The sequence below is a fragment of the Pan paniscus genome, chromosome 2 (genome assembly GCF_029289425.2).
Source record: "Pan paniscus chromosome 2, NHGRI_mPanPan1-v2.0_pri, whole genome shotgun sequence".
NCBI lineage: Eukaryota > Metazoa > Chordata > Mammalia > Primates > Hominidae > Pan > Pan paniscus.
The window spans coordinates 164,563,859-164,590,609 of NC_085926.1; the positions used below are offsets into that span (position 1 = coordinate 164,563,859).

At 35.5% G+C, this 26,751-nt stretch overlaps 1 pseudogene; it reads left to right on the plus strand.

Moving 5' to 3' along the window:
• Positions 1 to 105: 105 nt before the first annotated feature.
• Positions 106 to 26,751, plus strand: LOC100976344 (phosphoserine aminotransferase-like; annotated as a pseudogene).

Below are 26,751 nucleotides of genomic sequence, written 5' to 3' on the forward strand. Positions count from 1 at the left end.
CATTTTTATGCTGTTGATAAAGACATACTGGAGACTGGGCAATTTACAAAAGAAAGAGGTTTAATTGGACTTACAGCTCGACGTGGCTGAAGAAGCCTCACGATCATGGCGGAAGGCAAGGAGGAACAAGTCACGTGTTATCTGAATGGCAGCAGGCAAAGAGAGGGCTTGTGCAGGGAAATTTCCTTTTTTTAAAACCATTAGATCTTGAGAGACTTATTTACTATAATGTGAAGAGCATGGGCAAAGACCCGCCCCCATGATTCAATCTTCTCCCACCGTGTCCCTCCCACAACATGTAGGAATTATGGGATCTACAAGATGAGATTTGGGTGGGGACACAGAGCCAACCCGTGTCACCAATGGATATTATATTTATACTGAAGAGAAAGAGATAGTTAATGGGAAATAACACATGCATTCAATATATGACTCTATAACATTAGGCTTGGGTAGGGGCAGCAGGAGCAAATAATTGCAAGCAATGTATATTCTCTTAAGTGGTTTGCTTACCTTGGTGGTATAGGTGAAGCAATTTTTAAACTATTTTATATGCATTATAGAATTCAACAAATGAATGAATATGTTGATGATGTTATGAACCAGGATTCTCACTACAAAAGCATAGCAGAAAGAAGGTTAAAGATAAAAAAGGGAACATTGTGGGCTAGATTAGATTTGGGGGTATAGGTGAAGACTCATGCTGTCAAAAATTTACGTATGTCGATTCATGTATTTGTATTTACATGTAAGTATATGTGCATGTGTGTATACATGCATATATTTTCTATATGTATCTATATATATGCACATACATATAGAAAATATGTATATACATACATATAGAAAATACATATGTATATATACATACATATAGAAAATACATATGTATATATACATACATATAGAAAATACATATGTATATATACATACATATAGAAAATACATATCTACATATATACATACATATAGAAAATACATATATACATATATACATACATATAGAAAATACATATGTACATATACATACATATAGAAAATATAGACTGTGGAATTTTGATAAAATCTAAATTCATCATTATGTCAGCATTTCCAAACTTTCATAAGAATATGTCTCTGTATTTATTTCCTCTACCTATCATCTACTTTACCCTCAAAAACTTAACACAGGGTCATTTGTTCAATAAAGTCATTTGCCTTCCTGAGCCCTAGGCAAATAGGGCCGCTTCAATGCTGAGTTTCTTCTGAGTGCTTTGTTTCTTTCTGTTAGTAATAATACAAAATGAATATAAAATATGATGTCTTTATAGCATACCCTTCCCTCATCCTCTACCAATGCTCTCAAAATGCTCTCAAATTATATTGTGTACAAAAATCCCTGAGGCAAAATACCAGACAAAAGGAATCACAGCAACAACGCTTTCTGATTTAGTATTTTTTAGATGGGGATCAGAAATATGCACTTTTAGAACCGCCTGTGGGAGTCCCTGATTTTGGTCCACCGAATGCTCAGGAAAAATTTACCCTCATATATAAAGTACAAACTTTTTTATCCCTACAGTTCTTGAGACTATAAAAGGACATAATAAATATTTAATACAATTGTTTCCTAAATACAACATTTTTAACAACAAAGTTTTCTGATTTACAAATATAAAAGATACAGATGAATTATTTGTTTATTTACAAGAAGGGTACATATTTTTGTCAGTGATAATCTGTTTTGCCATATATGCACATATAATAATGATATGGTAAGCCTTGGACTAATACGGTCTATTAAATAAATGTGTCACAAAATAGCACACACTCAATATATTTACTCCCAATATGCCTTGTACCTCCAAGTACAAAGAAAGCTTTTGGGAACAATGTAAGCTCCATTTGTCTGCAGGTTTCTTGACTTTAGGTAGGTACTTTTTAAGGCATTCATTTAAAAGATCTTTAATTGGTTTGGGAACTCAGGCTTCTGTATGGAAGTGTGACAAATTATTATAAACATGAGGGCTTAAGACAACATTAATTTATTATCTTATAACCCTGGAGGTCAGAATCTAACTTTGACTCTCTTGCCTCCCTTTTCTGTATTTAAGGATCCCTGTGATTACATAATCCAGGATAATCTACCTATCTTGAGTTAAGATCTTTAATCACATTTTTAAAGTCACCTTTGTCTTATAAAGCAGCAATTCACAGGTTCTGGAAATTAAATTATGCACATATTTGGGAGGAGTGAGGGCATTATTCTTCCTACCAAACCAAACTGAATTATGTAAGTATTCATTAGACAATGTGGGACCCTGAAAATTACTGCAAAATAAAGTTATCACAATATGGTGTGTGTATTATTTGTTTTAACAAAAAGAAAGAAAAAGAAAAAAATACAACTTGGCTTCAAATTTAACTTAGAATACTTTATGAATAAATTCTAGGTAACACATTATCCTTGGTGAAAACTAACATAATACATTATTTGGAGATTTCTATTTGTCTATGCTATTTGTATTTCGTGGGTCAGTTATATCAAATAACTGCACCCTTAAATGAAGAGTAAAACTTAGATATCAGCTTGTTGTGAATTTTAGTATGTCATTTAGTGACAAATATGAGAGTTCTTTGATGAAATGGCATTAAAGTATAAGTAAGGGATTGTATTGCCCATATAAATTATGATTGGGGCCAGTTTAATTTTTTCTGGTGTTACATATGAATGAGAAAATGGGTGATAGCATTTTTATGAGGTCACAAAGTGTCTGTTGTTGAATAATGACTATGAATAAATATTCTATCAACAGAATTTTAATCGTCCTCCTGTTCTACTTTGAAGGAATCGCTTTGGTAATGGATAGATACTTACTACTTATCATTTCATTGCAGGACTCACTTTAAAACACAGTTGACCATTTAATAGCCAGCTTATATTTTAATTCATTTCATATTAAAAAGTAGATTATCTCCTTGCTACCTTTTTGTCTTGAATCACTTGGTATGATTGACACAACTGTGTAATGAGTAAAATACAATGTGATGAACACACATCAGACAGAACAATAATTAATAAAGTAGGATTACTATATCATATGTTTTTGTATGTGAAATATTGTATTATATTATAAATATCGTATTATATTATGAACTGTAAATCCTACTTTATCTGATGGTGTGCTGGAAGATGATGTCAAAGGGATCAGGTAAAGAAAAACAGGAAGTGAGTTCTATGGCTGTAGCACTTACAGAGGATAGGTTTTCTCTGCAAGAGCTGCCTCAGATGCAGAGTTAGGTACTAAGAAACTTTCTTAGAAAGACCTTAACTACCTAATACAATTCAGGCTAAACTGGCTGATAATTACATTTACACTTGCAGAATGAGGATATAGAATATTTGTTACAGAAGGAGGCTGAAAAAATATGAAATAATTATGGTAAGAAAAAGATTTCAACTAGTTACTGAAGGAAAGAACAACATTTCACTTACTTGGGGACCCTGTAACTGTCTTCAAATATTCTTTGCCTATTGCTTTACAGAATCAATCTTGATGAATCAACATGGAGTAATAAAAAGAACATGGGTTCTGGATTCAGATAGCACTAATGTGATTCCTGGTTCTGTCACTCATACTATGAAACCTTCTTAAACTTTCTAAGACTCTGTTCTCTGTGCTGTACCATAGGAATGACCTTACCCACATTACAGATTATTGTGAGGATTGACTTACATGTGTAAAACATGTAAGATTACCTGGCAAAGAGGGCTGAAACAATTAGAACTATTTGAATTATCTTTTCCTCCCAACTAGCTTCTTCAGGTTGATTTTTAATCATGTTTGTGCTTTTTTTCATTCTGAAGACATTTTCCCTAGTCTGTGATCTCCCTATGAGTTATCTTATTTCTCTTATAACTTTCATTACTAAGATCCTCGTAAGATTAGTCTTCCTCCTCACCATCTTCTCCTTATCCTTTGAAATCTGTAGCTCGCTCTCATCTTGCAAAATCTGCTGGAGGTCTGTTGTCATGCCTATTTATCCACTTTTTGTTCTTATACTACTCCCTTCCTCCTCAAAGTCTCTCTGTCTTTGGCTTCCCTAAGTCTATTTTCTTTTGATTCTCTACAGGTCTAACTGCACATTTTCAGTCCCCATGCCAGCTCACGTTCTTCTAACCCTAAGGAACTCATTGCTTAACAATATGCACTAGATCTTTTCCAAGTTTCTCTCTGAGCACTTCTCTTGGATTAATCTATTCCCACAGTTTTGGACAACATGAGTATGTGTCAGTTGTAAATGCTACCTCTGACTCAATACGTTTCAAACCTATATATAAGGTTTGGCTGAATATGAGCCATGAGTCTTTAGACAACTTTATATATCCAGTGTATTCAAAATCAAATTTTATTGGCTCTCAAAAATTGATCCTTCTCTTGGGTCCTTCTTTGTATTTAATGGCTTCATCATCCTTTGAGTTACTTTAAGTAGCGATCTTCAATAATTTTAATCATTTTTTTTCCTCAGTAGGGACTTCATAAGTTTTCCAAAGTAGTTGGGACCACAGGCATGCGCCCCCATGACTAGCTAAATTTTGTGTTTTTAGTGGTGATTGGACTTCACCTTATTGACCAGGCTGGTCTCAAACTCCTGGCCTCAAGAGACTCACCCTCCTCAGCCTCCCAAAGTGCTGCAATTACAGGCATGAGCCACCATGCCAGGCCAAATTTCATGAATTCTTGACATTTCTCAGCTTTGAACTGGTCTCTCTGATTCCAGCTACTCTCCTCAAAACCCTTTAGAGTTTTCCAAGTAAAATTCTTCAGTGAAACATCAAGTGGCTTCTATGGTCTGATTTTGTCAGCCTCATGTCAAAATTTTACCCAGGCATCCTACGTCCCAGTAACATAGAAATTGTTTCTATTCCTCAACTAATCTATTTACTCTTTTTGTTTTAACTTCTGTTACCTTTCTCATATTTTTACCACAAACTGATTGTCCTTCTCTTTCTTTTTCCAGCCATTACAATACAAATTGGCCTTAGAAGTCACTCAGGAAATTGTTATGCTTTTACAAAATACTCTGTTAAGATTAGTTGCTATTTTTAAAAATAGTCAACAGGCATATTGTTGTTTTAACTCATTTTTGTATATTTTTTCAACTTGCATGATAGGTTATTTAATTATTTGTGACTGTCTTCTACCAGACCACAAAGTCAGATAGTTTTATTCCACCCCTTCCATCAATAAATTATGCAATGCTTGAATATAAACATTCAAAAAATGTTTAATGAAGTGATATAAAATTAGAAAATCCTTAGATCTAATTATATGATTTGGTTAGAGTAAATATAATCTTTGACAATTCAGGAAACAGTCACATGGAGTTGTGAGGGAGGACAAGAACATCTGCCTAGAAAGTCAGAGGACTTAAATAATACTTAATAATCAATGAAGTGACAGATGTTGTAACCTAATTGCTCTCTTATTTTGGAACAAGATATAGTCATAATACTTTTTTAATATTAAAAATGTAAGTTAATGATACTGTCTATTAAAGCTATGTAAATATTGTTAAAATATAAACACAGAAGCTAATTAATTTCATATGTTATAATTGCGAAGGAATCCAATAGCAGTGTTTAAATATCAATGGTTAATATATGCAAATAGTAGATACTTTTTGAAAGATGTGGCTATAGATTCTTAGGATAGCTCAAAATTTTACCATGATTTAAAACAAGAAAGATCAATGTATTAGACTAAAGTGACTTAGTTCCAAAGTATGCATTTTATGGAACACAAGGTTCACAAAATCCCCTTTAGAATGTTATAGATTTAAAAATCATTCACCTTTATTTTACTACAAATTACTATAGAATATTATTGATAAGATATTCTATTTCATTTTAACAGACAAGCCTTCAATATATAAACATCTTTTAAGAAAAATGGGTGAAAATGAGTACTTTTAAAAAATTGTATGCCTTTTTATTCTCATTAACAATCATATCCTCTTTATTTTTCTTTCATTTTCAAAATAATAGAAAGGTCTGCCTCCATTGTGTTACAAATGTCTTATTCTTTATCCTCATAAGATATAGACCTTCCCTACTTGAGACTGACAAGAATATTGAGACTTAACTAGTCCAGGAAAAAATAATAGTGTCCTAGCCTTTGATCCCTGGGTATTACCATCATTGCTTTTGCTTCTTCTAATGCTCACTGACACTCTGGAGTCTTCCTTAGGTCTTCTGGTCACTTGAAGCTTCTGGCCTATCAAGCTCACAAGTGGGCTCACAGACTGGCATCTGGCTCTTTGCTTATGTTTTCACCTATTAAGGATCTATTTACTTACTTTCTCTGCATCTCTTCAAAGGAATCCATGGTCTTAGAGTTTGGCAATGCTCCCATGTTAGGTGGCAGGTTATAGTGGTGTTTTATTATGGACCTAAATGTTCCTACTTACTTCCAGTAATCATTATTTTGTTACTTTTTTTAGACTCCTTTTCTCCCTCTTCCTCTGTCCCACTTATGTATTGCCAGGGCAAGTAGGTATGGGTAAGTATAATCATTTGCAGCATTAGTTTCTCTGATGTATGAACCCTTTCCAAAATTCAATTTGCAAGCCTAAGATTTTGAAAAATACTTTAGGGATTTTTCTTAAAAATGTCTGCTAGAAATACTTATTTTAAAAATTATTCCATCTATTGGGAGGGGATGGTAACTTGGTTTTTGTCTCAGTTATGTCTTATGAATTGTTCCATCCTCCCCAGCAGAGCAATGTCCATCCAATTTTTATTATGAGTCTCAACTCCCTCCCCATCTTCACACATTTTCAGTAGATGCCTTATCTTTCCAATGGCAGATTAAGATGGGATATTGGATTACTCTTGCCTCAGCAGTTCCCTTGTAGGTGTCCTGAGGATAAGTATGCTATCAAACATCCTGGAAGTCTGTAAATAGAAACCAGTGAATTAAATACCTTTATATGTCTCCTTTTGTTCTATATTGCAAGGATATTAGCCCTTCAACATTATGCTTTCCTTATTTTTGGAAGTGAGTAGCTATTTCATCTTGTTCTATTTTTTCCCAATTTAATAACTGGAAGACTATGGCAATGGGGTAAGGAGAGTATTTAGTTTTTCTAGGGCAAGATTGGAGTCAATACTGCCTTTAAATCAGTCACTGCCCATCTGTAATCTGAATGATACACCAACTGAAATTAGGGATGCCCCTTTTGTGTCCTCATAATCATTCTTTATATCTTAAATATACTTTAATACTTTCAATTGTTCTCGGGCGACTGTTCAGAATGCTGACTCTCCTGAGTAGCTGGAATTACAGGCAGGAGCCACCATACCCGGCCAATTTGTGTATTTTTAATGGAGACGGGGTTTAACCATGTTGGCCAGACTGGTCCCAAACTCCTGATCTCAGGTGGTCTGCCTGCCTCGGCCTCCCAAAGTGCTGGGATTACAGTTGTGAGCCACCACAGAGGTGGAGGCAGGAGAATCACTTGAACCCGGGAGGCAGAGGTTGCAGTGAGCTGAGATCATGCCACTGCACTCCAGCCTGGGCAACAGAGCGAGACTCCATCTCAAAAAAAAAAAAAAATGCTGACCCTCACATCACTGGTAATCTTCCTTTGCTAAACCCCTGGTCTAATGTGCTTAGGTATTCATACAAACCTACTAGTCATCAAATAAATATGGAAAACATCCCACATAAAATATCCCTTTTATGGAGTTTTATAACATACATTAGAATCAGAAATCCTCTAAACAAACCTGTGGTAAAGAAATCTGCTTAACTTTGTTTCGCACTCTCTCTCAAAGTTATTTTACCCTAGCATTTTTTTGTTTTCTAAATAATAGCTCATAAAACTATGATTCTATAGAACAAATTCTAAGAAATACTGCATTCACTAGTAAATCGAGAGGTTTAATTTACGGGAAAGAAAAATTTGGAACAGACAATGGAATAATGAAGACTATAGAAGAGTAATGTGATCAGCTAAAAAAAACTCACACATTCAACTCTTCCATCCTTTTCATTTCTTCGCAAGTCTCACCCTGCTGCTGCCCAGCAGATGTCAAAATGAGCAGGAAAACCACATTGCTATACAGAGATTCCTTAATGGCAAGCTCTTGCTTCCCTAAGACTAGGTCAGGGACAATATAATCAAAATAGAAGTTTAAAATACTTTTTGTGTTTTTTTGCTTTTCAATACAAAGCATCAGTTTATTTAAGATTCCTAGCTATTCATATGCCGACCATACAGTATAAAAACCCTGAAAACCTGTATTAACTCATGGATTATTTTCATTTTTAACAGCAACTTAAAGCAGGAAAAAATTTACTTGATTGTTCATCCCATACTACACTGTCATAGTTGCTCATAAATAAAAGCATGATATTTTATTAATCAAACTACTTTGGGAAATAAAAAATGCATGAAATAGAAATCAAAATTTCCAAGACAAAAGGACATGTAATTTATTATTGTAATAGAATAATTTAAATGCTTTCTAAACTTTCTTATTTCAAATTGTAAAGTTACTCTTATTGAGCTTCTGAGCAATTGATCTGTGGCCTTCAAATTTTATCCTATTATGTCATCTTAAACATGTACATTACAGGGTCATCCTTTTTGGTGATGCCTATTAGTTCCATCTCTTTGCGGAACAATCCATTATAATGAACTCATGCTATCATTTCACCTTCAACCCCCAAGGACTGTCTGCTTTATGAACTCTGCTTTGAAGCTAACACCTTCATTTCCTTCTGTTTTTTTTTTTCCCCCGGTCAAATTCTAAACTTAATTTAAAGTAGCAAAGAAAGATTAAGCTATTTGCATTTTAATTTTAATTCTCATTAATATTTTCATTTTATAAAGTAGTTACTTGTTCAAAGTAACTGAAATTTTGGACAATGGCAATCTTTCAGAGGGAGAGTGGAGTGATTCTTTTCCAATTAATTTTTATTTTTCATTCCTGCCTTTTCAGAATTATGTCACATCTTTTTGTAGTCTAGGGAGGAATGCTGTAGCTAACATGTGATTTAAGGTGTTTATGCTGACTGCTTAGTGAAAGAGTAATCTTTGAGTTAAGTATTAAAATATGTGCTGTTATATAACATTTAAAAGTCTCCCAAAATATATTTTGCAAGTTATTCCTCAATACACCACCACAAACTTTGCAATCTGAGATAACTTCCTTTCTTTCCATACATTTTAATTCAATTTAATCCATCAGACACAAAATAAATTTACCCTGACTACTATCATGCATTTATTTAGGTGCAGGGATATCAAAAGTACTTAAATCTACTGCTGCCTCTAAGGCTTTCCAGGTTATAAAAAATAGATTGATGTGTAAATAAATAATTGCAATTTTATGTAATGAGTTCTAAAACAGATACATAAATTTAATACAGGATCACAGAATTGGAAAACCCAATACCACTTTCCCTCAGGAATAGTTATCAAGAAGAGGTCACCGTAGACCTAAGACTTGAAGAAAATTCCATATTATTTACAATCTTCTGACTCACTTCAAATATTCTGCAGAATCTAGACCCAGTATAACGTGTGTTAGTGGACATGGATGGCATTCAGTAGAGAGCTTATGTTTCAGAACAGCTACAGATAATGAAAGAGGACTCATTAGGAGTCTAAGAGCAAACAACTTATAAAACTAGTAATGAAAAAATACTTTTTCCCTATAAATGTCTAAAATAAAATCTGTTTTAAAATGACAACTGTATATCTTCATCACTTTCAAACATTATGCCAGTCTTAGAGCACTTCCAACATAGAGAAGAAAGTTTAATTTTCTGAATCATCACTGTGATTACCATTATAATATCAAATTAAGGAATTCTATCATTTAGTTGTATTTGATTGGATAATATAATTTTTATATTATGACAGCTTTATAAATTCATATAAATCTATTAAATCTTTTTTATTCTGAAAGACTATGTTTTCATGTAAAATACAAAATATATATTATAAAACTTAAATGAACTAAAACAAAATATTTCTCTCATAATACTGGTCTTAACAAACAGTATTATGTTTCTTAACAGTAAGAATTTGAGGCAAATTCACAGAACAATGCTCAGTACTCAATTATGTGTTGTTCCTGAACACATTATGCAGATTTATTTATCCTTAGTATCTTTAGATATATTCTTTCTTATTCTGGAAATTTCTCACCATCAAGTATCTTTAGGCATACTCTTTCTTCTTGTGTAAAGTTCTCACCATCAATCTATCAGCTAAAGCCCTGTCTATTTTTCAAGTTTCCATTAAATATAGCTCTGTTTGGAAAGCCAAGAGCTTGAGCATCTCCTTCCATTGTTAATCACTACCTATGTAATACTTCCTCTGAAACTTGCTCTTATTTCGTATTTCTGTTTGTACTTTCTCACGTTCTATTTTTGCTTACAGATTTACCTCATCTTGTTTTGTTTGTGTTTCTATTACTATCAACTAGCAAAATACTGATAGATTATAGGTACTAATATTTCAATGGAAGAGTGGAGGGCAAAGTACAGAGAGTAGAAATTAAATGTAAATTATTAGAAGTAACACTGTAAGGGCTGTTCAGATTAGATGCTTTGATAATTTAAGGTAGACTTTACAAATACCAGTCACTTGTATATGTCTGTATGATTATATATCATTTATCCTAGCTTTATGTTCTTCATTCATTAAATCATAAAGTTTATATTTCTTGTTCCAATGTTATGCTTACAAAGCATTTTATTGCTCCAATTTGGCTTCTTGTGTCTTTTTCATAAAATGAACAATATATGCTAGTAGGAGAAGCTAAGTTCAGTTCCATTAACAGGGATTTTATAGTAAATTAAATCTATCTATATTTTGTTTTATTACAGGCGAAACTCATACACAATTCTTGCTTGTGTGACATGTGTGTATTAGAAACATGCAGTTTCTCTCTTACACTTTAAGGTAGTGATGCTTATTTATAGGTGCTGTAGTAAAAAGCAATATAATTGAATGTATCAAGAGTTTCAGTTCTTCATTGTTTAGGGACATTTCATCTTATGTTTCCTTCATTTCTACTTCTACCCGATATCAATACCAAATTGTAGCAAAGCAGGATCCAAAAGCAAAACTTTTCAAGGGTAATCCCATTGAGCTATTCCCTAGTGTTGCCACATTAGTATTGTTCACTCACTCATGTATTTCTTCATTCAGAAAATTAAGATACCATCACAATATCAATGTGGTAATAATCTAGTAGAATAAGGAACTAAAATATGTTGGATGCCATGTTAGAAAGGTTCATGTGATACACTCTATTACTTTGTTCTTCCACTGCTAATAAAGACATACCTGAGATTGGATAATTTATAAAGGAAAAGAGGTTTAATAAACTCACATTTCCACATGGCTGGGGATGCCTCAAAAATCATGATAGAAGATAAAGGAGGAGCAAATGCAAATCTTACATGGCTGCACGTAAGACAGCATGTGCAGGGAAACTGCTCTTTATAAAACCATCAGATCTCATGAGACTTATTCACTATCATGAGAAGAGCATGGGAAAAATCCACCCCCATGATTCAATTACCTCCCCCTGGGTCCCTCCCATGACATGTGGGCATTATGGGCAATACAATTCAAGATGAGATGTGGATGAGGACAGAGGCAAAACATATAATTCCACCCCTGTACCCTCCCAAATCTCATGTTCTCACATTTCAAAACCAGTCTTTCCTTCCCAAAAGTCCCCCAAAGTCTTAACTCATTTAAGCATTAACCCAAAAGTCCATAGTCCAAAGTCTCATCTGAGACAAAGCAAGTCCCTTCCACCTATGAGCCTGTAAAATCGAAAGCAAGTTAGTTACTTCCTAGAAACAATGAGGGACATAGGCATTGAGTAAATATACCCATTCCAAATGATAGAAATTGGCCAAAATGGACAGGCTTCATGCAAGTCCAAAATTCAGTATGGCAGTCTTTAAACCTTAAAGTTCAAAAATGATCTACTTTGACTTCATGTCTCACATCCAGGTCATGCTGATGCAAGAGGTGGGCTTCCACAGCCTTGAGCGGCTCCACCCCTGTGGCTTTGCAGGGTACAGCCCTCCTTCTGACTGCTTTCACAGGCTGACATTGAGGGTCTGGCTTTTCCAGGCTCACAATGCAAGCTGTCAGTGAATCTACTTATTGTAGGGTCCAGAGAATGGTGGCCCTCTTCTTATAGCTCTACTAGGCAGTACTCCAGTGGGGACTCTGTGTGGGAGCTTCAACCTCACATTTCCCTGCTGCACTGCCCTAACAGAGGTTCTCCATGAGGGCTCCACCCCTGCAGCAAATTTCTGCCTGGAATTCCAGGCATTTCCATACATCCTCTAAAATCTAGGTGGAGATTTCCAAACCTCAGTACTTTACTTTTGCGTACCTGCAAGCCTAATACCACAAGTAAGCCACAAAAGCTTGGGGTTTGCACTTTCTGAAGCAAGAGCCTGAGCTGTTCATTGACCCCTTTTAGCCACGTTGGAGCTGAAGCAGCTGGGGTGCAGGGCACCATGTCCTAAGGCTGCACAGATAGGAGTGTCCTGGGCCCAGCCCAAGAGACCACTTGTCCCTCCTAGGCCTCTGAGTCTGTAATGGGAAGGGCTGCTGTGAAAGTCTGACATGTGCCGGAGACATTTTCCCCATTGTCTTGTTGATTAACATTCAGCTCCTTGTTACTTACGTAAATTTCTGCAGCAGGCTTGAATTTCTCCCCAAAAAGTTTTTTTTTTTCTATTGCATTAGCAGGCTGCAAATTTTCCAAACTTTTGTGCTCTGCTTCCTCTTGAACACTGTCATTTACAAATTTTTTCTGCCAGATACCCTAAATCTTTTCTCTCAAGTTCAAAGCTCCACAGATCTCTAGGGCATGGGCAAAATACCAGCAGTCTCTTTGCTAAAACATAACAAAAGTCACCTTTGCTCCAGTTCCCAACAAGTTCTTCATATCCATCTGAGATCACCTCATCCTGGACTTTATCGTCCATATCACTATCAGCCTTTTGGTCAAAGCCGTTCAACAAATCTCTAAGAAGTTCCAACTTTCCCACATCTTCCTGTCTTCTGAGCCCTCCAAGTCTCCAGGAAGTTCCAAACTTCTCCACAGTTTTCTATCTTTTTATGAACCCTCCAAACTTTCCAACCTCTGCCTGTTTCCTAGTTTCAAAGTCGCTTCTGCATTTCCAGGTATCTTTACAGCAGCACTCCACTCTTTCAGAACCAATTTACTGTATTAGTCTGTTCTCACACTGCTAATAAAGACATACCTGAGACTGGGTATTTATTAAGGAAAGTAGGTTTAATGAACTCACAGTTACATATGGCTAAGGAGGCCTCACAATCATGGAGGAAGGTGAAGGAAGAGCAAAGGCACATCTTACATGGTGGCTGACAAGAGTGTGTGCAGGGGAACTGCCCTTTATAAAGCCACCAGATGTCATGATACTTATTCACTATCACAAGAACAGCATGTGAAAATCATCCCCCCCCCATAATTACATTATCTCCCACTGGATCCCTCCCATGACACATGGGGATTATGGGAGCTATAATTCAAGATGAAATTTGGGTGGGAACACAGCCAAACTATCATACAGTGAGGGTACAAGGGAGATTTACTATTTCTATTTGTGGAAGATGGGGTAAATGTGAGTAAATATTAATAGCAATGACAGTTTAATAATGGTTTAGAAAAGAAGTAAATGAGGAAATTCCAGCTCCATAATAAGATACACTCTGTAATCATGATGCAAACACTATATGACTTCAGGGAACTCATTGTAAACGATATCAGGTTTTCACCACCATATTTCAAGATAATGTTGCTTAAATTGTAATTACTGCTCTCCAGAGGTGTTCTAACATTTTTAGCTCTGCGGGTATAGGTGTATGGAAAAAATAACCTTTCTTTTAGTTGTCTTTTTTTCATTCCATTCTGTTATGAAATGATGAACTATAATTTTCAAAATAAAGTTTACTTAGAAACTAAGGAAGAATAAAACAAAAAGAATAAACATAGAGATGTAAGTAAATGACTCCAGTGTTGCTTCATATCGGTATATGTAACTACTTAACAATTCCCCTAGGTTGTCTAATCATAACTTCAAACCAAAAATTTCCAAACCAGAAGTATTAATTTCCAAAGCCAATCTACCAATTCTTAAGTCACAAATATAGGAATCATCCTTGATTCTCCCATTTCTGGAGCCCGTGTATAATTCATTAACAAGTTCACAAGCTCTTTCTCCTAAATCTCAAATTCCTTCCACTTCTCTCTACCTCCATGGCCCTACCCTTAACCAGATATCATCTGGATAACTGTATTATCCCCACAGTTGGTTTCAATAGAATAATCTTCTCATCACCATTCCCTAAATTGCATTCACACAGAAGTTAGAGAACTTATTTTTAAAATATAATATTAAATGAGTTTCCTTTAAAAAGTATTTAGAGGTTTCTCCATTGCTTGTCAAATTAAATCTAAACTGATTACCAGGACCTACAAGATTCTCTTACATTCATTTCCTGCTGATGCCTTCAGCTAAAGGTACAGAAATATCCACTCACTGACTATATTCCAACTACACAGTCCTTCTCCAGGATCCTGCAATAGCTTTTACGTCTTGTGATTTTGCACTAGCTTTCGTCTTCTTTGGATGCTCTTTCTCAGTTTTGCCCTTGGCTGCTTTATTCCCAGGGTCACTATTAACTCATCCTATTTATTCTGTTTACAAAACATAGCACATTTTGGAACAATCTTATTTATACAATTGTTCAATTTTGTCCCTCACTATAATATAAGCTACCCAAGGAAAGGTCAGAATATTTTTGTTTACCACCAGGTCCCCAGCATTCTTCATGATATCTGATAAGGGTATCAGTAAGGATATCCTCATCTAGTAAAGATAATATAAATATTCATTTAGTGAAATTATGTATTAATGATGCTTAGATATTTTAGTTTGAGATGTTTACTATTTGCCTTGTCTTACTAAATATAGTTTTATATTTCTTTCCTCCACAAATGCCTCTGTTTTATAAGAGAGATTAACTTACTTATGTAGCTAATATAGGATGGTTTCAGGTAGAAAATGTGGATTCTACTGGTAAGAGTCTCAATTTCTTGGAGACCTGTTTTTCATTTTGTTTCCTAGAAGTAGACACCAGACTGTATCCTCTGGTGTCAAACTTTGCTTCACTACTATTCTAACTTGATTTCTGAAGGCCTTGCCACTTCTGGGCCAATTCAGTAGAAGAAGCATCTACCACTTAGAGCCAGGATTCCTCTCCAAGCAGTTCAGCTAAATCCTTGTGCACAGCTTAACCTCTTTCCATTTCAGGCCTTACTTACTGAGAATTTCTAGGTATTTATTAGGTCGGTGCAAAAGCAATTGCAGTTTTGCCATTACTTTTAATGCAATTACTGCAATTACCAACCTAATAACTTTTACCCCCAATTTCTTTAAGGTCAAAAAAAGAGTAAAACTTCTTTTTGTGTTCTGCCTTCCAGAGCAAAGTCATTTACCTATGTGATGATCGATAACCTTTAACATTTAATTTTCAACCCCACCTGATTCTCACGCATTCTAAATAACCTTTCCTCAAATGAATAATTTGTTGATGTCAAAATAAAATGAGAGAATACATCTCTAAACTTAACATTTTATTCAGGACTTAAAGAATTACATTTCAGGCACACACACAGACTTGGTGGTCTTTTGTGTGTCTGAAGAACAAAGAAAAGTTTGGAGGCAGAGAAATGTTACGTATGGTTTTACAACAAAGCTTATTGTCACTAGATAAACTTTTGGGTGCTGGCAAGCTCTGATTGTCTAGTGACGGTGGTAGGTAAAACTAAGAGTCACGGCAGGTCATGTTAGCAGTCACTAGGTCAAACTGGCCTCAGGGTTACAGCAGGTAGTTTCCGATGCCGGGCTTGCAAAGAATTCAATTCCTGAAGCTGTGCTTTATATCCCGAGTGCATTTTCCCTGGCCTCTCACCTCAGATTTAATTGAGTATGGAAAGAATGACCCAATTTGCATACTCAACTTTCACAAATTTAAAACTGAATTAAAAATAAAACAAACTCATTCTCACTGTAGATAAAGACATGCTAAAAAGTCATCTTTCATAACATCCTGGCTGCAGAGTATGACTAGCATTTAAGCAGAACACGTATTTGGAAAGAATTGGCTTGTTAGAAATGCTGTCAAGTAAAAGATTGTCAGTAGATGTTGGCTGCAGTAGAAACGAATTCTCAGACATGCTGACTCTTTTAAGAGCTGCCGAATCACCTGGAATGAAAATTATTTCTCCTTCTCCATCCCTCATAGGCTGATTTGAAATGCACAGCAAAAATATTTTCTATAAAAAGAAATGATTTACTAATTAGAAATTGCTGTATTAATGTGTATTTTAGGAATTTGATTACTAACATTCATAATATTTTTGAGCTTGTATGTGCCTTAATAATTTAATAAGAAATCTTAAATGACCTACACATTATTCTAAAATGTAGGAATGATTTGAAATCAGGAAATTCAAGTGTACACAATCAGAGTCCTTTTAAAAATAATAATGGTTGTAACATTGTCACACACTGGCTTAAGACAACTCATCATAAAATGGACATATACACATTCCTTTTTTTAATTTTTTGACACTTTTTAATGAAGAAAAGGTTGGAGAACTGAATTAAGAGAACAAATCTTTGCTTTGTCAAGGAAAGAAGTAGATAAATTATTCTTTAAAAGCTTGAGATTACTCAGATCAATATGAATTGATTATTTTATATTTTAAACAAAAACTTCGCTGTTTTCTTTCTTATATTAACTGTTGAAATGCTTTTAAAAACTGTGGCATGTAGTAATTTGTACATTTAAATATGTATATATTTAACAGTGAATATAAAAATGTAGAGAAATGCAGAAAAGTATTTCAAAATGAAGATTTTTTTAAGTACATCATTTACCAGTCTTTTTCTAAAATTAAAAAAAAGGCATTTTATCTACATCTGCAACAACAGATGTAAGTATTAATAAAGATCCTCCCAGCCTCACTTCAGCTAATGCATTTAGGCATTTCTGTGAGAAAAAGCATGCATCAGCACAGGAGAATTTGGTTTTTCACTCACTTTGTTTAAATCTCTGTCATCTGTCTTTTAGCTCTTGAATCAGTGTGTAAATATAATGAACAGATTTACATGCTCAAGTGTACTAGAGGCAATAAGCAATAAGCATATTTTAAAGTGAAAAAATACAATCAACTGACTATGAAATTAGCTCTTCACCCTCCCAGTTTTCACTTAATCTTTAAATAGAGACAGTCATTTGATGCATCTTTTTCCTGCTGAGTGAAAGCATGCTGCTATATATTGGCAAATACAGAGAATAAACACTGAGACACTGATATTTTTCTTATGTATAAATTACAATTTGTTTGCAATAATTTCATGAATAGCTTTATTAAATGGTTAAATGTTCTTAAGCATTTACTAAATCAACACTAGTAGGCTTAGATGCATTTAGATGCAATCACACATTTATATCAAAAAATATATGAGGTGAATATAATCAATAATTACATTTCATAAAATAAACTAAAGAAATAGAATCTTGGTGACATTAAGTAACTTAACTTCTTTAAGTTGACTCAATTACAAACTGCCAGTAACCCATCATTTTAATCATCAATTGAACATTGTTACCTATTTTTTTTGAAATTTTACATAATTTTATTCCATATACTTCCCTCTTGGTGATATATTTTGTATGTTTATATTATTCAACAAGTATTTTAACAAGTATTTACTAAGTACCTGTTGTATGCCAGGCATATTCTAGATGCAGCTGATACAGCTACAAAAATGGATGCTCATTTCACCACCTTTAGTCTTTTCCTCCAAAAAACTATTCCTCTTCGAAATAAGAAGTAAATACTCCCTCCTATTGATAAGTTACCTCCATTAAACCATATATATTTTTTCCCATTATGGTATTATCTTCTACTACCTATCCCTCTTAAATTCTGAGTTATTGTAAACAAGAAATACAAGTCCATCCATATGTCTCTACTAGAGATCACCTTCCTTCAGTCTTATAAGGTCTCCTTCTAGGCCTTGACCAACCAGCCAAAACATTCGCCACTGCTCATGATTCAATGCATATTCTTTTTTTTTTTTACTTTTATTTAAAGTTCAGGGGTACAAGTGCAGGTTTGTTACATAGGCAAACTTGTGTCATGGGGGTTTGCTGTACTGATTATTTCATCACTCAGGTATTAAGCCTAGTACCCTTTAGTTATTTTTCCTGATCCTGTCCCTCCTCCCACCCTCCATCTTCTTAAAGTTTCCAGTGTGTGTTGTTCCCTTCTATGTGTCCATGTGTTTTCATCATTTAGCTCCCACTTATAAGTGATAACATGTGGTATTTGGTTTTTATTTCTCCATTAGTTTGCTAAGGATAATGGCTTCCAGGTCCATCCATGTCTCTGCAAAGGACATGATCTCATTCGTTTTTATGGCTGCCTAGTATTTCATGGTGTATATGTACCACATTTTTTTAATCCAGCCTATCATTGATGGGCATGTAGGTTGATTCCTTGTCTTTTTTATTGTGAATAGTTCAGCAATGAACATATAGGTGTACGTGTCTTTATAATAGAATGAGTTATACTCCTTTGGTTGTATACCCAGTAATGGGATTGCTGGGTCAAATGGTATGTCTGTTTTTAGGTCTTTGAGAAATTGACACAGTGTCTTCCACAATGGCTAAACTGGTTTACGGTGCAACCAACAGTGTAAAATGGTTCCTTTTTCTCCAAAACCTCACCAGCATCTGATCTGTTGTTTTTTGACTTTTCAGTAATAGCCATTCTGACTGGTGTGAGATGATATCTCTTTTTTTTTTTTTTTCTTTTGAGACAGAGTCTTGCTCTGTTGCACAGGTTGGAGTGCAGTGGCATGATCTTGGCTCACGGCAACCTCTGCCTCCTGGGTTCAAGTGATTCTCCTGCCTCAGCCTCCTGAGTAGCTGGAACTACAGGTGTGCACCACCATGCCCGGATAATTTTTGTATTTTTAGTGGAGATGGGCTTTCACTATGTTGTCCAGGCTGGTCTCAAACTCCTGACCTCAGGTAATCCACCCACCTCGGCCTCTCAAATTGCTGGGATTACAGCATGAGCCACAGCACCCAGCTTCACTGTGGTTTTGATTTGCATTTCTCTAATGATCAGTGACGTTGAGCTTTTTTCGTATGTTTGTTGGCTGCACATATGTCTTCTTTTGAAAAGTGTCTTTTCATGTCCTTTGCCCACTTTTTAATCAGGTTTTTTTTTATTCTTTAAATTTGTTTAAGTTCCTTACAAATGCTGGATATTAGACCTTTGTCAGAGGAATAGATTGCAATAAAAATGTATCTCATTCTGTAGATTGTCTGTTTACTTTGTTGATTCTTTTGCTGTGTAGAAGCTCTTTAGTTTAATTGTATCCCATTTGTCAACTTTTGCTTTTGTTGCAATTGCTTTTGACATCTTTTTCATGATATCTTGGCCCATGCCTATACCCTGAATGATATTGCCCAGGTTGCCTACCAGAGTTTTTATAGTTTTTGGTTTTACATTTAACTCTTCAATTCATCTTGAGTTAATTTTTGCATATACTAAAAATAAGGGGTCCAGTTTTAATCTTATACATATGGCGAGCCGGTTATTCCAGCACTATTTATTGAATAGGAAATCCTTTCCCCACGGCTTGTTTTCTTCAAGTTTGTTGAAGATCAGATAGTTGTAGGTGTGTGGTCTTATTTCTGGGTTCTCTATTCTGTCCCATTGGTCCATGCGTCTGTTTTTGTACCAGTTCCATGCTGTTTTGGTTACTATAACCCTGTAGCATAATTTGAAGTCAGGTAGCATGATGCCTCCAGCTTTGTACTTTTTGCTTAGGATTGCCTTGGGTATTTGGGCTCTCTTTTGGCCTGTAATACCAGTTACTCAGGAGGCTGAGACAGGAGAATCGCTTGAACCTGGGGGCGGAGGTTGCAGTGAACTGAGATTGTACCACTGTACTCCAGGCTGGGTGACAGAGGGAGACCCCATCTCAAAAAAAATAAATAAACAAATTTCAAAACAGTTTTTTCTAGTTATGTGAAGAATGTCTATGGTAGTTTAATAGGAATAGCATTGTGACTCAATGACTATTCTAAATTCAAGTTTTCTTTCTATTCAAAGTGCATGACTAGTCAATATCCAAGGTTTTCCCCTTTGGGAAAATTTCTTCTTGCCATAGTATTTCAAAGCCACCCCACGCACTAAACCAACACATTTATGACCAAGCTATGAATTCTTCCTCTTCTATTAGCTGGTCATAGGGAGCCTCCCTGTGGCATAAATGTGAGCACCCGCAGAGATTAACTACAGAGGTGATTGATGTGATTGTCCTGCCCCACCTGCACATATAGCTTTCTTATGCCTTCTGGTACTGCTCAGGTGATATCCAGGATATACCACTGCTACCTTACAATGGATTGTTCAACTGTTGCTGGTCTGCATGTCCTGTGACTTGGTGGATCTGACATTAACCAGCTCATTATGGGCAGCTCTGGCCACATGGTCATTTATTATACCATGGTTAGACTCTCTGTATTTACCAAGGTCCAAGAGAATGCCAGTAGTTTTCTGAAAGTTTTGTAATTTTCTGATACACATAACACAGTTCCATTCCAGAACTCTAGTGGGATTCATTGGAATTCCTTTATTGATGCTCTAATACGATAGGGTCATATTGCATCATATTGCTCAAAGTAGCTGGGTGTTTTGTACCATAACCTGCTCATGCTATACAACATCTAGACTCCATTTAAAGTTGGTATTCATCCTGCCTATTGATCCGAATAGTATTCCTAGTGTAGAGTATGCTGTCTTCAGAACCCAGATAGGCCTACTAGGCATTGTGCAGCTTTATTATGCTCTCTGCTATAAGGCATGCACGTGCCTTGGAGGGCATGTTTCCACAAAGGCCACTAATGTACTAGCATTTCTTTCTCATCTGGGATTATTAGCTTAATGCAATTGATATAGAGACACAGGACAAAATTCAGTAAAACATCCAGTAGTTCTAGGTCCTTCAGATTATAACAAAGGAAAGAAGAGTTATCATGGCCCTGAGTGAAGGCTATAAATGTATACCATTGACCTTTTCACGTGACTGCAAACTGCTTTTAATCTAAGTCAAAGCAAACTGTTTTTGGACAAAGGTGATGCAAACATATTTACCAGGTCAATGGCTCATATCATGTATATTAGCCTATGTTAATCTGTTCTACAGATTATCTATCATCTGGCAGAACAGCTACAGCTGAGTTGAGTTTATTACTTGCTTGAGATTAAAGGAGTCTGCTGTCATCCTTGAATTCAGCTGGTCTTTGCACAGGCCAGGCTGGTGAATTAACAGGTGATAAAATGAGGACACTTCACTTGTATTCTTTAGTTTAGACTCTTCAGAAATAGCACTTATTTCTGCTACCTATTTTAGGATGTGATATTTTTATATTTACTATCTTATATTATAGAAGAACAGTTTAAAAACTTTCAGTTGTCCTTTCACGCTAAGACAGCTCTCACCCCACATAGGCCAAATAGCAAATGTAGGAAATGTGGAAGTATCAATTATGTTAGTTCCAACTATACATTTAGCAACCAGGGAAATGACCGTTGGATTGTGGCCTTAGAAGCTCTGGACCCACTGTGAGGACCTAGGCCAGACTCTACTCATCACCTCACTCACATTTGTCTCCACTCTGACCGAGAAGTCACAATGACAGCTTGAATGCTGGCTATCAATATTAGCTCAAGCCCTTGTCTAATGGTTTTGAAAAGATTTTATGTTGTCCGTTTTCTCAGTGTATAACCAGGCAAGTAAATTGACCATTGGTCTCTTCCAGAAAGGACTGAGGAACCATCACTGTGCACAATGGCTGTGGTATTGTCAGTCCTTCCTCCTGGGGTTCTGACTGACCCTTCAGTTAATGTGTTTTGGATCCCAAAACTGTCTGAGTTCTGGAGTCTTTGTGATGAAATCATGGCTGTCTTTTGAAATATCTACCTTTTTCATTCATAAAAGTTCTTATTTCTTTCTTGATTATAAAGTATGAACAGTCATAATCTCACTGGCTGCTCATCTATCTTGCCGTTAGGAAAACGGTCTTTTATTTAAAAAAAAAAAATTATAACTCTATGCAACTTAGGCTCCTATGGCTGCCACTGTGATGTTGCTTCCAATAACAATAATTGAGGCAGCCTGACTTCTGATGTTTGAATACCACCAGATACCAGATAACTTATTTGTTTTGTTTTTTGTTTTTTGTTTTTTGGTCAAATGATGGCACTTAATCTTTGCTCTCAGAGAGCCAAGTTATTTCCTGATGTTAAAAAAAGCAATTAGTGAACTTGTTAGTAAGGATGCTACTTTCTCATTAACATATAAGTAGACCTTGTCTGTGCTTCACAAACACTGCATTTTTTATAAATTGAAAGTTTATGGCAATCTTGCATCAAGCACATCTATAGGCACCATTTTTTCAACAGCCTAGGCTCACTTGTGTCTCTGTGTCACATTTTGGTAATTTTGCAATATATCAAAGTTTTTATTATTATTACCTGTTAAGATGATCTGTGGTCAGTGATATTTGATGCTATTATTGTAATTGTTTTGATATGTCATGAACCGCACCTATGTAAGACAGAAAACTTAATCAGTAAATATTGAATGTGTTCTGACTGCTCCATAGACTAGCCATAGCCCAGTCTGTTTCCCTTTCCTTGGACCTCCCTACTCCCTAAGACACAATAATATTGAAATTAGGCCAATTAGTGATTCCACAATAACCTCTAAGTGTTCAAGTGAAAGGAAGAGTTGCATTTCTCTCCCAATAAATCAAAGGCTACAAATGATTAAGCTTAGTGAGGAAGGCATGTTGAAAACTGAGATAGGCTGTAGGCCTCTTTTGCCAGCTAGCTAAGTTGTGAATACAAAGGAAACATTCTTGAAGGAAATTAAATGTGCTACTCCAGTGAACACATTAATGATAAGAAAGAAAAACAACATTATTACTGATATGGTAAAAAAAGTGTAGTGGTATGAATGGAAGATCAAATCAGCTACAACATTCACTTAAGCCAAAACTTAATCCAGAGCAAGGCCTTAACTCTCTTAAATTCTGTGAAGGCAGAGAAATGTAAGGAAGCTGCCCAAAGAAACCTTTGAAGAAAACAGAGTTTGGCTCATAAGGTAGTAGAGAAGAAGCAATCTCCATCAAATAAAATTCAAGGTTAAGCAGCAAGTCCTGATATGGAAGCTGCAACAAGTTATCCAGAAGATCTAGCTAAGATAATTAATAAAGGTGGCTACAAAAGTCAACAGGTTTTTAATGTAAATGAATTAGTCTTTTATTGGAAAAAGATGACATCTTGGGCTTTCATAACTAAGAAGTCAATACCTATCTTCAAAGCATCAAAGAGAGGGGCTAACTCTTGCTTCATGGTAATGCAGCTGGTGACTTGAAGTTAAAACCGGTGTTCATTTACCTTTCTGAAAAGTCTAGGGTGCTTGAGAATTCTGATAACTCTACTCTGCCTCTGCTCTGTAAATGGAACAAAAAAGCCTGGATGATGTTTAATTTATTTACAGCATGGTTTACTGAATATTTTAAACCCATTGTTGAGTTCTATTGCTCCTTTAGATTAGATTCTTTTTAAAAGAGTACTTATTTATTGACAATGTGACTCGTCACCCAAGAGCTCTAATGGAGACGCACAAGGAGATTAATGTTGTTTCATGCCTGCCAACACAATATCCATTGTGCAGCACTTGAATTGAGGAGTAATTTCAACTTTTAAATCTTATTATTTAAGAAATGATTCCTTCAATGAACATGGACAAAGGAAACTGAAAACCTTCTGGAAGGATTCACCTTTGTAGGTACCATTAATAACTTTGGCGATTCATTCATAGGAGGAGATCAAAATATCCACATCAACATGAGTTTGGAAGAAGTTGATTCCAATCCTCATGGATGACTTTGAGCAGTTCAAGTGGAGGAAATATCTGCAGATGTGGTGAAAATAGCAAGAGAATTAGGACTAAAAGCAGAGCCTGAATATATGGCTAAACTTTTTTCTATTTCATCATAAAAGTTGAACCCATGAGAAGTTACTTCTCATAGATGAGCAAAGAATGTGGTTTATTGAGACGGAATATACTCCTAGTAAAAATGCTGTGAACGTTATTGAAACAACAACAAAGAATTAAAAATATTATTACCTCAAATTAGTTGATAAAGCAGATTTGAGAGGATTGACTTTAATTTTGAAAAATTCTACTGTGGGTAAAATGCTGTCAAATAGTATTACCTGTTACAGAGAAAACTTTCATGAATGGAAGAGTAAATCAATTTTGCAAATATCATTATTTTATTTTAAGAAATTGCCACAATCGCTTCAACTTTCAGCACAATCACCCTGATCAGTCAGCATCAAAAATATTAGGATATGCTGAAGACTCAGATTATTGTTAGCATCTTTCAGCAATGAAATTTAATTAAGATATGCACATAATTTACACATAATATCATTGCACACTTAAACTACAGTGTAGTATAAACCTAACCTTTTTTTTTTCTTTTTTTAAACTTTAGGGTCAGAGAATACACGTGCAGCTTCGTTACATGAATATACTGGTATAGTGGTGAAGTTCATGCTTCTAGTGTACCCGTCACCCAGATAGTTATCATTGTACCCAAAAGATAGTTTTTCAACACTCACTTTCCCCTAACCTCCAAACTATAGGAGTCCAAGTGTCTGCTGTTTCTATCTTTGTGTCCATGTGTACCTACTCAGCATAACTTTTATATGCACTTAAAAATCAAAATGCTGTTTGTGACTGGCCTTATTTTGATATTCACTTTATTGCAAGAGTCTCACACCAAACTCCTGATATCTTACATAGAATATCATTGCAAACAAATTGTTGCTTTTTAATTCCTTCTGCCACATCTGCCACAGCAACCTTGGCACCTCAGTAAGTGTATTAGTTTCCTACTGCTACTATAACAAGTTACACATATTTTGGGGTCTTAAAACAATGCAAATTTATCTTACAGTTCTAGAGGTCAGAAGTCTGAGAAGGGTCTCACTGGGCTACAACCAGGGTGTTGGCAAGGTTGCATTCTTCTGCAGGCTCTAGTAAAATACGTTTTCTTGCATTTTCCAACTTCAAGAGCAAGCTTGCATGTCTTGGCTTATAACTCAGCAGCACCATTGCCCAAATTCCCATGTTGCCATCTGTGTTGTTCTTTCTTCTTTCACCTTTTTTTTTTTTTTAGATGTTTTAGGACTTTAATGTTCTTTACATATTCAACATAAAATATTGACAATAGATAAACAATAGGGGAAAGACTTTTCAACAAACTATCACTCTCGTCGTCAAACATTACAAAGAAAACAGTCAAGAGAACAAAGGATAAGGTAATTTAACAGAAATGTTTAATTTAATGTCATAATTGAAAAACAACCAACCAATCAACTTTCTCTTCTACCTATGGAAAGAATGGTAAAAATGAATCAAGAACTTCTAGATCTTTTTCATAAAACAGCTTAAAAAGAGGAAGGGGAAGACTGGGGAGGGAGTGCAACTGTTGCTAATGGAATAACGCACAAGGTCAAGGATTTAATAAATTCTAAAAGTGTCTACATGTATCAGTGTGAACTGTATTATTAGAAATATAAATGTATAGAAATATAAAGTGTATGATATTAAAAACAGACCTTGCTAATATAAACATACATAAAGTATGTCACTTCTCTTGTAATAACAGTATAAAGATCGATCTACAGTTTGCCCTTTGCCTGGTACTTTTAAACCACTCCTCCAATGGGCAATGTTGACCTTGAGTCAACAGCCGCTGAACCAAGGAGACCCCACAGATGTCTAGATTCAGCACCTAGAGGGCCCCACCTACCCTGTATGCTGTGTGTTCCCATGACTCCAGAAACAATTAATTGCAACTTACATTATTAAGTCCACAGGGAAGTTTGAAATCTAACTAGAAAAAGCAGCAGTAAAGGCATTTTGCTGGTGCCCAGAAGAATGTTGGCTCTGCTGGGGTCACCGTGGAGATTGTCCATGATGACCTGCTGGGATTTGCCCTCTGAGAGTGCCCCTCAGTCCTGGAATACAAGGTGCAGGCTGGAAACATCTCCTTGTACAATATGCCTCCATGTTTCAGCATCTACGTCATGGGCTTGGTCCTGAAGTGGATTAAAAACAATGGAGGTGTCATGGCCATGGAGAAGCTTAGCTCCATCAAATCTCAAATGATTTATGAGATTATTGATAATTCTCAAGGATTCTACGTATGTCCAGTGGGGCCCCAAAATAGAAGCAAGATGAATATTCCATTCTGCATTGGCAATGCCAAAGGAGATGATGCTTTAGAAAAAAGATTTCTTGATAAAGCTCTTGAACTCAATATGTTGTCCTTGAAAGGGCATAAGTCTGTGGGAGGCATCCTGGCCTGTCTGTATAACGCTGTCACGATTGAAGATGTTCAGAAGCTAGCCGCCTTCGTGATAAATTTTTTGGAGATGCTTCAGCTACGAACACATCCTAACCAGGATATACTCTGTTCTTGAACAACATACAAAGTTTAAAGTAACTTGGG